General features: G+C 41.7%; 1 pseudogene; it reads left to right on the top strand.

Annotated features, from left to right (window-relative positions):
* LOC149312369 (lysosomal alpha-glucosidase-like) overlaps positions 1-6,076 on the top strand; it is a 37,102-nt pseudogene extending 31,026 nt beyond the window's left edge.
* The last annotated feature ends 7,801 nt before the right edge of the window (positions 6,077-13,877 follow it).

Raw genomic sequence — 13,877 nt, 5'->3', positions numbered from 1 at the left:
GCTATTTCCCCTCCCTGCCTGACGAGGAAAAAGCAGCTGTTGTGGAGGAAAGATAGGGGGGAGTGCAGGCAAATCCCCTCTGCAGAAATCTTGCCCACAAAAACCCCATGTTAGGGTCTGGCATGAGTCTTAAACGACTTGAAGGCACACAACAACAACAACAACAACAACAACAACAACAGTACAGCTCATTATAATGCTCTGCCAAGAAGTGCTAGACACAGACTACAACTCTCATGATCCTTTGCTGCAATTTCCCAAGACACAATCCTGTCCTCTCTGTAGAGACACAAACACATTAATTTGCAATAGAAAGCCAATCGGTAAGTACTCATGTGATCAATTCTTTCGTATTGGCACTGAATTCTCTTTTGTATGGATGCTGTTCTCATCTTGTGTGTGATGAGGTGGCACATAAGATAACGTGCATTTCCGAATTGGCCCCACTTTCTTCTTCTTTCAGAATGGTGATGCATTCCTCCATGTGAAAAAGTCCTACGTGCCTTCAAGTCATTTCCGAAACTTATCGCAACTCTAATGTGAACCCATCATGGTGTTTTCTTGGCACGATTTGTTCAGAGAAGATTCTCCATTGCCTTCCCTTGAGGCTGAGAGCATGTGACTTGCCCAAAGTCACCCGATGGTTGCTGGTGGGCAAATTCCAAAGGTCCCAGGGCCTTCACTAGAACTTTGAGGACCACACTTGCTTCCACACTTTTTATTGACCTTTTTATTTTTATTGACTTCCCCTGCCATCATTTGGGGAGCAGGGGGGCATTCCCCCCCCAATCCCCATAATGTGTTTTGAGAAAAGCCCCCCTGGGACTGAAACATCCTTATGGGGTGGGGGTCGGAGGATGAGGAAACATAGTAAAATTGCTCCAGTGCCCTCTAGAGAGGCCCTTTTCAGGAAAAAAAATGTGTGGAGGAGGGCACAGGAGTGTGTTAAGAAGCCTGAGAGGTTACATTTGGCCTTCAGGCTGCTTTTTGCCCACCTTGGAGCTAGCTGGAAGAACTTGACATTGAGCTGTAGGGCCCCTACTCTGGGTATCTGATGTGTGTAAAGAAGAGCTTTATGGATGTGTGTTAATTACGTCTTGGGACTCCAACTCCCTGAATCCCCCCAATCAGCCTGGGCTCTTGGGCCTGTAAAGAGCTCCAGAGCACACACTGGTTAGGAGAGTCTGGAAGTTGTAGTCCAAAAGGGTAACATTTCCAAGCTGTGGCATTAACAGATCTGCAGCCTACTAGGAACGTACCCATTGTCTGTCTCTGCTTACATTTCACATTGGTATTTGTAAATAAAGCATTCTTTACACATAGCAGTCTCTCGTGTGTTCGCACCCAAGGGAACCAAATGCAGGTAGGATTTTTTTTCACAGTTCAAGGGAGGCACACAAAATAATAAGCATGAGTATTGCTATTTGCCAGCATGTATAATTATCACATATTACCCTCTGAAGAAAAATCAGAGTGTTAAGAGATGACTGAATCAGGTACTGATTGCTAGAAAAGAAAAAGACCAAACCACGGAGCTCCCTTCCCCTTCAAATCCACTCCCCAGAGTCCCTTATGGATTACATCAGGGAGGTTGTCAGCTCCAGAAGTACACAGTTGGCATTCAGTCTCAGAAATATGCAATTAATAGGAGTCATTTAGCAGAACAAAATGACATTAATATTCCTGCAGTGCTGTTCCTAGACCTCCTGCTTCCAGCCCTGATGGTGAACTGGAGAAGAGTGATGACTACTTTTCAGCATGATTATTATCTCTACAGAAGCTAGTCTCAGATACGCATTGCAAAACAGCAGATGCTTTCCAGTGTTTTAAAGCTCTTCTACTGCATTTTCTTCTTCTGAGTGCTTTTATCTTGTTGTCCTGGAGGAAGCTGTCATAGTCTGAACAGAAATGTAGGGTAAAGATTATCCCAGGTTTCTGTTTGGTGCAGAGCAAATTGCTGAAGGCAGAATGCAGGAGGTCCTTAGCTATTTTCATATTCCACAGGAAATCAGTTTGTATTTGATTGCCAGCTCAGTAGCATTTCCATTTCTCTTTGCTGAAATTAGATTTTTTCCCCTCTGTTGTACATTCTTGCCTAAAACCTCTATCTACATTTAAGCCAAATTTAACTATGAAATCAATATTGCAGACATGAGGTAGTAAAAATTGTTTTTTTTTATTACAGGAGAGGTTGGTAATAGATGTGGTCTCATATATTTCCTTCTGTTCCTAAATTAACCCATACTCCATATTGCTAAATTACATTTTTAAGATAATCAATGTCATCTCTTGTGTGGTTATTTTAAAAATCTTTATTGATTTTAAGCTTCTGGTGTTCTTGTTCATTAAGCTTTGGGTGTGATATATATACATTCTTTTTTTACAAGTGCTACTGAATGTGCCATAATTTTAGTCTGACTGAAAAACCCTGGTGTGTTTTTCTTTTCTTTTATGTCTTCAAAGGCCTGATTGAAATAAGAAATACTTACATGTATTTATTCCACCTCCATTTTCAAAGGGAAAAAGATAGCAAGTAATAACAATACAATCAAATAAACAATAAAACTGTCGCATAATACAGATGTTGAGAAGACTGCTGTATTTGGGGCAACCTAGGGGCCATTCAGACTACCTTTTGTACCGAATTGTAGCCTGGATTAAAAGTGGGAAGTTCCCATTGGCACTGGTTTTAACACATCAGGATCAGGGTCTTGCACACCAGGTCAAGGGCAAATCCCCCTTAGAGCAGATTTTCCGAAAGTGGATTATTTCCACTTTCTTTTTGGAAAACCCATTTCTTCCCTGCTGCTGGCCGATGTGAACCTGGCCCCGGTCATGATTGGGTCAAGTTCAGGGGAGGGATTTAGGCCAGAAGGAGGGCAGAGGGTGGAACATGCCTCCCCTCTCACACCGGTCGCTTTGCAAGCAGCATTTTTTAAAAATTATTTTTGTGTGTGTTTGTGACAGAATATGCGAATGCTTGTGCTACATATGTTTCCCTTTCAATTTGGCAAATTGTTACAATGTGTGAATGCTTGTGCTACATATGTGTGGGAAACAGAGGGAAAGCAGAGGATGCCAAGGAGGAGAGAAGGAGAGATTAAATATGGGATGGAAAATGGAGGGAAAGCAGAGGATGCCAAGCGGAGGGAATCTGAAACTACCTGGAGGCACACAACACATGCACATACAAGTTGACAGAATATGTGAATGCTGTCGCCAGGTTGTTGTTTTTTTAAAAAAGAGGGGGCATTCCGTTGCCCAATGGTTGTAGGACACGTCACCTTTGACAAAAGAGGAAGTGAATTTGATTGACAAAAAGGAGGCTCCATTTTAAAGCGCTACTCTGCAAATGTGAACTTCAGTGGGGCAAATTCCATCGGGGAGCTTCAATCAAGGTAAAGGGTAGTGGGAACTTCTTTCCGGGGAGATTTGGTACTGGCTCAGGGAATCCAGACCAGATCTACCCAGGGCAAATGAGCTAGTGGGAATGGGGCCTAGAGCGTGTCTACAGTGGCAGGAAAATCCAGTATACCTTAAGGCTACCCTGATCTGCAGCAACCATAGGCTTGTCTACACATACCAAGGCAGGTTTGCAGTATGTATGGCTGCATTGCTGTGTGCACTCTAGTTATTTTTCCTCTGCCCCCTTATGCATACGAATATACATATTTCTGAACTCCTCTTCCTAGTGTCACTCCAACATCACTATCAAGCACAGTCCACACAGACAAATATCTGGATTTTCTGCTCAAAACTGGGATCAATCCTCACTTTTATTCCTCAGGAATAAAGGCCTGAAGCAATGAGAAGACCTGGATTTGGCCCCAGTCATCCTGTATTTTGTTTGGAAAGCTCACTGTGAACATTAGGTGAGATTATTTTATTTGGTCCATGTAGACACACATGTAGACAGCTGTTGCCAGAACCTCATGGATGCGTGTCTGATTTGGAAAAGCAGTTCATATGTTTTTCTTACTGCTGTTAAAATCAGTGTCATAGTGCAATCAGGACATGCAGGGTAAAAGAGCCAGGACATTTTGATAGGTGCAGATGATAATGGCGTGTTACAGACCGCCCAGAAGGGGCGGTCTGCTGCCGCCGCCATTTGCAACACGGAGGAGCTCCAGCGTCCAAACCATGAGGCTCCTCCGCGCTGCAAATAAGGAGCGCCAAAATGGCGTTTCTCTTTGCAGCGCGGATATGATGCTGCGAGGCACCAATGGCACACTTGCAGCGTCATATGCACCACGCGACATGTGGACACAGCGTGTCCGCTAGGTAAAGATGGCAGCCCCCATGTGGAACGGGTGCTGCCACTTTGTACGGACTCGGTCCGTATTAGGGTTAAGGACATCCGGAAGGGACGCTCCTTTCTAACCCTAATATGGACCCAGTCCGTACTTTATGCCCGTCTGTAACGGGCCAATGTAATCCTCCATCTCCTTCAGGTTTTTGTTTATTCTTAGTTTTGCTATATTTCTCACAATGGTGTGTTTGTACATATCTGTACGTGTATATGATAGATTTTGCCAGCAATACAATATTATAGTGAGCTATAACTCCTATTATAATCTAAAGCTTTGGGATTAGCTTGGTCTTGAATGGGCCATAAAGTCCCAGGAGATTTCCAAGAGGCCAATTCCTGGTGGTGCTGATGAAAGTTGCTACAACAGTTGGTTGCTATGGATTCACACAACTCCCTGCCCTTTGGGTCTCTTTGTGGGGGGACATTGCAATGTGAACTGTCAGGACAAGTGTTTGTATTTCAACATTTACTACCACTGTTTAAGAACTGCTTGCAATTTCCCCATTGTCAGTTATTCCCTAAGGTTCATTTCTTCAGGGCTGAGGTTATCATTCTGTGAATGAGAATAATAAAATATAGCATGGGACCATCTTGTGGGAACTCAGGAGCTGTGCAGAAATTTGCCTATATCAAAGTAGAATAAACCCACTCAATGAATGGGAGCTTGGTAATAAGCACTTAAGTAAGTTCCATTGATTCTATGAGTCTACTCTACTTGGGACTAGCAACTGGATTTAAGTTTGTGTTTGTAATGCACTCTGTGTGTGACTGTCACCCTGCGTGCAAAGGTAAGAGCTGGAATCAAATGCGCTGTGAGCAGTAAGCATGTAAAGTGCAGCAGCAGATGGGCATGCAAATCCCACAAGGGGATTATCCAGAGGTGCCTCAATTGGCTTTCTGATGCTAATTTCCCCCCTAGAATTCAAGTCTTTTTTGTTTTTGTTTTTTGTCCAGATCATCATCTGTGAACTTCAATACTTCCTCAGAATTAAATCTTCTCTGCTTAATCTGCAGTGCCTTTGTAAAGATGGTAAATGCAAACTAAGTAGCAAATCTGAAGTGATGTATATAACTAAGCTATCAAACCACAGCTGTGCTAGCAAGTGGCTTGTGAAAGGAAAAGAAGTCTCTCTTGTAGAAACATGCTTTAATGTATATACCAGCTGGTCTGTTCTTCTTGTGCCAAATCTGATGTAATGTTTGTGCATGTGTACCTTTGTGATGTACCAACAAACTAGTAGTCCAGCAGAAGCCTATAATGTTGTTGTATCACCAAAAATAGTCATAACTGCATTAATTCATAGTATTCTTTTGTTTTAATTACATATTTCATCTGAATTATTTTAGGGCCACTTGAAGACAAGAATTATAACAACAATTACTGTGGTATAGATTCTCTGGCATATGACACAGTTGTGATCCTTGGTGTAACTTGTAAGACCTAAAGTTGTTCTTCTGAATGGAAAAATCATCCAAAATGACATAGGCAGGGTACACACCACCAGAAAGAGGCACATCCCTAGCACCTCTCTTTGCTCCTCAGGAACACCGCAGCAACTAAATTGCGCAGCGCTCCTGCGCAGCAAAAAAGAAGTGCCTAGAAGCAGCTCCTTTTTATGGTGCACTTCCACCACCCCAAAGCACCAGCAACGGCGTAGAGATGTCACAGCTGCGCTGCCCCATTTGGAGGCGGTGCAGCTGCGACATCACCATTACGCGCTGCATCTGGTGGGCGCACTGCAGCTGCGGTGCCCTTGTCACGTGTGAGGGTTGCCAGCAGTGTGGGCGCACCGCCTACAAGGCAACCCTCACACGTGACGAGGGCTCCTCAAAGGCCCATCTGGATTGGGCCATACACTACCAGGAAAATGGGGTAAGAGTTGTTCATGTCAGTTAACTGAAAATTTATACAGATATTGCAACTATTTTTTGTGTAGGGGAACTACAGCTCCCAGATTCCTCCAGCCAGCATCGCCATGTCCAAGCTCTGCAATTTTGCTAATATTATTGACAAGGTATGGAATTTAAAAACAGACTAAAAATGAGTAACTTTATGCTTGAAGTCTAACATGATATTTCTTGAAAGGATATTCTGGAGCTATCCAAAACTGATTACCATGTAAAGGTTCTGGAGTAAGAATTGCATACATTTCTGGAATTTACTTATCTAAATGAGTGAGAGTAAAATATAAATATATAAATAATAATAATTTATTTATATCCCACCTCTCCCTACAGACTGAGTCTGGTTACAGAATACAGTTCAATACATAATACAATGAGATGCACGATAAAAACAAAATCAACAAAGCATAATCACCTATTTTCCTCCCACCAAGAGGAACACAAAATTGAATAAAAACGTGGATTAAAATAGTTTAAAAGAGGGCTGAAGAGAGATAGTTTGAGGTAAGGGGGGCAGTTGATGTCAGGGTAAGGGGAGGTCAGTCTGGGAAGGCTTGCTAGAAGAGGTCCATCATTACAGGCTTTTAAAAGGCATTTAGAGTGGTAATGTGACAGATCTCCTCCGGCAGGTCATTCCATACTTTAGGAGTGACAGATGAGAAGGCCCTCTGGGAAGCAGCCGCCAACCTGGTCTTCATTGGCTGTAATAGATGCCTCCCAGAGCACCTGAGTGTGTGGGGCAGAATATAAGGAGGAAGGCGCTCCTGCAAGTAAGCTGGCTGAGTTAAATATGTGGAAACTTTAGGAGACTAGTACAGGGCTGACTCATAACATTTTAAAGGAGTCACCCAAGAACAAGCAAGAACTTGATGGCTGCATTGGAAGCCATCAAGGAATGAAATAAATCCTATTTTTGACGCTGCTGATAGGATAGCATTCTTCACTGCATCTGACAGCAAAAGGCTAATTTTGATAGCCTTGGACAAGCTGTGTGACATAAACAGAGAAAAAGACTTCTCCAGAAGAGGAAAACAGTTGGGGAACTCAGAAGAAATCATTGTGAAGTTGTGAGGAGGCCTTTCTGTTCCATTTGACAGAATGTGCTGTTAGCATTTCAAACAAACAAAATATCCGAGCCACAAATAGCAAAAATCTAATAACATCTACAGCAGGGAAACAGGAAGATTTCATATGTTGCCTGGTTTTTGTTTTCATTTAATTCTAACTCATCTAAACTCATTATTACGTGTTTTCCTAGTGGTTATGAAACAGCAAGCCTCTACAATTCATTAGGCCATTGTGTTAGAACACCGTAGTTAAGGCTGGTGGGAGGTACGAACCATGACTGGGTGGGTTCGATATAATTCTTGCACAATATTGATGGGTGGAGGGGGGAGTCCTGCCAAAAGGCATTTTAGCAGCTGGCTTAAGAAACCACAGCACAAATTCTATACATATCTATTCAAAAGCAAGTCAGTTCCAAGTCAGTTTTTCTATGTTTATGACTGGAGAGGAGTAAGTGGGACAAATATAAAATAAAAAGGAATATAATTTGGAGGCAGTGAGCTGTCTATTCCTATAACTTCACATTGAAGCTTGCATACAGTTAAAGAGGATTTTTTCCCATTTAAATAATGGTGATTCATTTTAATAGCAAACAGCAAGTGAACAGTCACACCATTCACCTAGCTTGAATTACGTCCCCAAAGTGATCCGTACTGGGACAGCAAAAGGGGAGTGTGTGAGTGCTCTTGGCCCCATTAAAATGTAACTTAACCTCATCAGATCATTAAACCTTCGTTACCTGGAAATACTATTACTTGCGTTGCCCAGATAACAGGAGAAGCCTCATTATCACAGAGTGAAAGCTGAAAATTACAGGCAGAAAAGATTGGTCACTGGACAGGAGTGAGCCTCCAGATGTTGTGGAAATACAGTTCCTGCCAGCAATAGCCAACCTGGCTGATGGTGAGGCATAACTGGGGCTGAGTATATGGCATTGCTTCCTCCTTCTCCTCCTCTCCACTGCCACTATTACTATTAACTTTATTTGTGCCTCCTCCTTTTCCCCAAAGCTGGGACTCAAATCATATTACAAATTAAAATAATAACAATATAGTTAAAAAAAATACAAAAAGTAATCATTGGTACGGTACAGACAGCCCAAAAAGAGCGACCTGCTGGCTTCTGGTTTTCCGCTGGAGGGAAGCCTCAGCCGCCAAATGGTGTGGCTTCCCGCCGGCAGAAAAAGAACCTGCAAAAAGCGGGTTCTTTTTACACCACAGTGGCAGTGTAACAAGTGCACCATTGGCGCACTCATTACGTAAGTGCCGTGTGGTGCCGTGCGGATGCCGCATGGCTCTTACGTAACAATGGCGATGCCCACATGCGAGGGTTGTGGGGCATGTGGGCGCTCCGCCCCCCCCAGGCAATCCTCGCACATGACAAGGGCGCCTGAAAGGCTGGTATGTACTGGGCCATTAAGAATTACACTCTTAACAATATTAAAACAACTTAAGACATATACTTAAAAGGATTTTTAAAAAGCAGTTTTAAAAGAGTACAATTAAAATAAAATACCCTCCTATAAACCCTTCCCTTAAGAATCTACATTCTAAAAGCCATGTGGAATAATAGTACTAAAATGTCTTTGCCTGCCAATGAAAGGATACCACAGAGGGGGGCATTCTAGCCTCTTTTGGAAGGCAGTTTTAGGACTTGGAAGATGCCACCAAGAAGGACCTCTCTCAAGTCCTCACTGGCTGTACTTGTGAAGGTGGTGGGACAAAAAGAAAGGCCTCTCCTGCAGACCTCACAACCTGGGAGGCTCATACAGGAAGATATGGCCTGTCAGATGGTCTGGACCTATCTGTCAAAAAATAGCCTCAACTACCAATCAGCATATTTTCTGCACATTTTATGGCTTCTATGACATTTTAAGGCCAGAATTTTTTTTCCTAACAGCAAGAGAGGGAAGTCTCTCCTGTTAGATCTCTCCTGAGTATAAAATGTCACAAGGAGAGCAAAAACATGGAGCAATTTGCTCCATGCAATTTCCAGCTGGGAGAAAATGTTAAAAATGGCTCTTGGGGACCACAAAAACAGACCTGGAAGACAGCATGCTGCCCAGAGGCTGCACTTTCCCCACCTTGATGTAAAGTAATACCGACGAATAGAATAGAGTACAATAAGCACATTCAGAGCTTTCCACTTCTGTGTATACATTGCCCTCATACAGGATTGTTGATTACAGTTTCCAGGCTGGCTTGACTCCAGAGTCTTTCATTTTAGAAAGTTGAGTCAGGATGTGAAGAAAGGAGCTTGCATTTCTTCTCATGGAGACTTTTTCATTCCCAGTTCCCCATAAGGGGAAATTCCATTTCAAACTTTTCCTATTATAAAGGGGAGTCTCTTAAGATGCAATCCTGTATAGCTCTTAATTGCTTTGTCCTCAAATAGTTCTCACAGCAAGTCAGTTGTAACTATAAGAGTTCTCTCCCAAGCACACCATGATATTTTATTGGAGACAAATCACCATAGATACAAGCAATAAATAACCATTTTTGCTGTGCTTTCCAGCTGGGAAATATAGTCAGGCTAAAAAGCTCCACTGCCCAGCACTGTTTCTATTGTTTACCTTATTGAACAAATTGGTTAAGCAAAATAAATAAAGGAAAAAGCTATTCTGCCTGGAAGAGAAATGGGCAGAAAATTTCTTCTAAAATGTTTCACCCCATCATTCATATTAGTTTAAAAGAAATGTTGCTGCTCCTCCTTCATGAAATAAAAGTAAGAAAGATGGAAAACTAGGATGCTATATCTGTAGGTGGGGAAAAAAAACCCAAGAATCTGAGTAGTTGTATTCATCAACTTCTTTTCTCTTGAATTGCTAGTCTCTCCAGGCTTGATTTCTTCAATTCACCTAACATTTCCTGAAACAATTTGGAAATGGATGTTAGTGAGAGCTCCACTTAAACTGAATCAGAATAAAATGAAAACTCTTACTTTTTATGAATTGAATTCAGAGCTTGGAAAAGTTCCCTTTTTTGGACTACAGCTCTCAGAATCCCCATGGCAGTGCTGGCTGAGGGACTCTGGAAGTTGTAAAGTAAAAAAAGAATCCCATGCTCTGGCTGAATTTACTAATACAGAATGATTATTATTTTTAGAAATGGTGGATACTCCCATGATCTATCCTCAAATTTTCTGTTGAAAATAAGAACAATGTTTAGATATTTAAATTTATACTGTCCTAGATTTTAGAGTATGCTAGCTTTCCTCAACTTCCCATACTCCAGATGTTATGGACTGCAAGTCTCCTTGTCACTGGTCACAATGGCATGATCCTGTCAAAATGAAGAATTCATTGTTTTCATGGGAATGAAGCACCTCCTTTACAGCACAATCTAATGCATGTTTACTCAGAACAATCTAATGTATGTTTACTCAGAACTTGGTTCCATGCTTTCAGTGGGGTCTATTATTCCCTGTGGGAGTTAAAGAGTGTAACTTAAACCTTTCCCAATAAAATAAATGGCTTTCTAAAGTGTTTAACTTTGGACGGATTGTTCCTGGACTGTTTTGTGTTCTTTATCACTAACATGGAATTGTGGTTTTCTTGTATTACCCTTATTTGTATTCTTTCTTTCTTTTTCTCAACAAAAACTCATCATACATATGTTTGCACCACTTGCTGAAGACTTTGACATCATAATTCAATAGAAGATTTTTAAAAAATCAAAAGGTAACATGATTCAAACTGCAATTTTGTGTTTCTTTATCTCATTCTGATAGAGAATCGTAGAATCATAGAGTTGGAAGAGACCACAAGGGCCATCCAGTCCAACCCCCTGCCATATAGATGAATTTATAAAAAAACTGTTGCATATGTTGTGGGTGATCTTGCTTCTGGAGAATTATATGGTGGGTTATATTGACATGTGGAAACAAACAAGCTGTTTTCAATTTTGATACATGTCTGAATTTCAGGAAAGCCAAATAGGCAAAAAGTCATTTAATATCACTACGCTGGTACCATTAAGCCTTTTAGATAAGTAGTGTAATGGCCAGATCTACTTTCATCTAATATCCTAGAATGGCTGTCTGCCCAAGAAGATCAGAAACATCCATTTAAATAGGTTCACTTCACCATTAGCATGCAGGATCTGATGAAGTACACAAAAGCTTATGCTACCAATTTCTTTCTCTTGGTCTCTATGAAGATTAGTGCACTGGTCTTTATTCCTGTGCTAGGTGCGGGATGTAAACGCACAGGGATCAATTCTATTGCACAGCTCCATCCCTGCGCAGTACTCATCCTGTACCCAACCCAGGCTTCTTCTGGGCCTTTTAAAGAATGGGAAAATCCTGTTCTTTAAAAGGCCAGGAGAAACCCAGGTTGGGTATGAGATGAGTAATGCCCGGGAATGGGGAGGTGCAATAGAATCCATCCCTATGTGTTTACATCCCGCACCTAGCACAGGAATAAAAGCCTGTGTGCTAATCTCCAAAGGTGCTACAAGATCCCTTTGCATACTGATCAGGCTAACACTGCTTTGTTTTTGAATTTAGACAGGATTCTGTTTAGGAAGACACAGTCTGGCTTGGGATTCATCCTCTAACATTGTAGTTGACAAATTGTGAACATATTCCTGGTGCAAACAAATCTTAAATGTTAAGGTAGTCTGAAATCAGTCATCTTTTTGAGAACAGTGAAATAACATTGTTTCACAGACCTGTCCAGCTCTCACATCGATACATGGTAATAGGGAATACAATGGCTTGTATGATTCTAAATTTTGTGCTCAGTTGTATATCTTTGCATTTCAGAATCGTTTCTAGTTCTTTCATAGCCACCCTCCCCATTCTTAATCTTCTTCTGATTTCCTGACTGCAGCCCCATTTCTATCATGTTTGATCCCAGGTACGGGAATTCCTTTACTATTTCTATTTCTTCATTGTCTTGGCTGAACTTGTGAAGATCCTTCGTGATCATCAGACTGTTTTTAAAAGGCAGATTTATCTATGCTTGTATGCATAGAAAAACCTTAGAGGAAGAACTGTAGCCAGCTTCTTAACACAAATGTAAGTGCCATATATTTTGAAATGTTTAATTTAGATTGTAGCTTGAATTGTTTACTTGGCTTCTGGATCAGCTGGTAAGTTTTAATGTGCCTACTTTATTTCTTCTCTGTAATGATTCATAGGTTTTTCTCCTCTCATGTAATGCAGTACACAGGAAGCTCATATATGAAGCCCTAGAGAGAACTCAGCAAGTAGTTGGGCCAGCTTATGCTCACTCAATATATCTGAGCACTCTTACTGATGTTCATTTGGCCCACTTCTTGTACCCAGATACACATATGTGTGTGATGTGTATGTGCCTTCAAATCGCTTGCTAGTGTATGGCAGCCCCTTGTATTTCACAGGATTTTCTTAGACAAGAAGTACTCAGAGTTGGTTTTGCCTGTTCGTTCCTCTGAAATATAGCCTACAGGACCTTATATTTGTTGGTGGTCTTCCATTCAAATATTAACTAGGGCTGACTCTGCTTAGCAGCCAAGATCAGACAGGATCTGTGCCTTTAGGGTATTTAGGCCACAGATAAAGGTAAAGGTATTCCCCCTTGACAAGGTTGTCAAGTTGTATCTGACCATAGGGGGCAGTGCTCATCTCCATTACTAAACCGAAGAGCCAGAGTTGTCAGAGACTATTCTGTGATCATGTGGCCAGCATGGTTGCACAGAAGGCTGTTTACCTTCCCACCAGAGTGATACCTATTTATTTACTTGCATTTGCATGCTTTCGAACAGCTAGGTTGGCAGAAGCTGGGACTAGTGATGGGAGCTCACCTCGTCATGCGGCACCTGGGCCTCGAACTGCCAACCTGCTGATCTTGCAATCAACAGAGTCAGTGTCTTAATCACTTGAGCCACAGAAACTTCAACATAACCACTTGACCACTTGAGCCACAGATACGTCAACATAAAATACATGTGGCTGACATCAACTGTGAGAGGGTTGTGTGCCTTTAAACACAGCTTTTCTTGCTATAGAACATGGCACACTCATGAAAAGATTAGAGCTCTTCTTCTGTGTATTTTGGAACTGCTTCCACTGTGGAAATGGGAGAGGAGGTGATTATCCTGTGTCCCCACCATTATCACACACACAATCAACTAGGGGAGAAGGAAAAGACTTCCAGGAAGAAAGAAAGTTGCACACAGTACAATCAAGCATCTGCTACTGCAGTGTTGGATGTAGGCCATTGTGTATGTAGAAGCATTTTGTCACTTCCATGCAAACAAACAGAAAACAGCAACAAAAGATCTAGGCAGTTGGCAGATATTTCCCTTTATAAAGATCTGTGCTTCCTAGATGGGCTGGATTTTTCCTCTTTGTCAATGGATAGCATGGACATTGTGACAGAAAAAATGTCCAAAGAAACAATAAATCTGTCCCAATCCAGTCATTCTTAGGTACTCTTCCCCATCAACTCATAACAGTCACTCTAAACTGCCCTGTTCCGTGTTTAATCTGCTTAGACTGCATTATTCCTAAACATATCTCCTCCTCTCATCCACACAGCCAGTTTCTATCCATATGCAGAAAGGGTACTATTTGTCCATCATCACTCATTCCACATTTGTCAATCATTTCACAC

This window comes from Sceloporus occidentalis, unplaced genomic scaffold (genome assembly GCF_023333645.1).
Source record: "Sceloporus occidentalis isolate IW3139 unplaced genomic scaffold, rSceOcc1.0.p SCAF_5, whole genome shotgun sequence".
NCBI lineage: Eukaryota > Metazoa > Chordata > Lepidosauria > Squamata > Phrynosomatidae > Sceloporus > Sceloporus occidentalis.
Note: the sequence above shows the minus strand (reverse complement) of the source record. Positions and strands in the feature narration are given on the sequence as shown.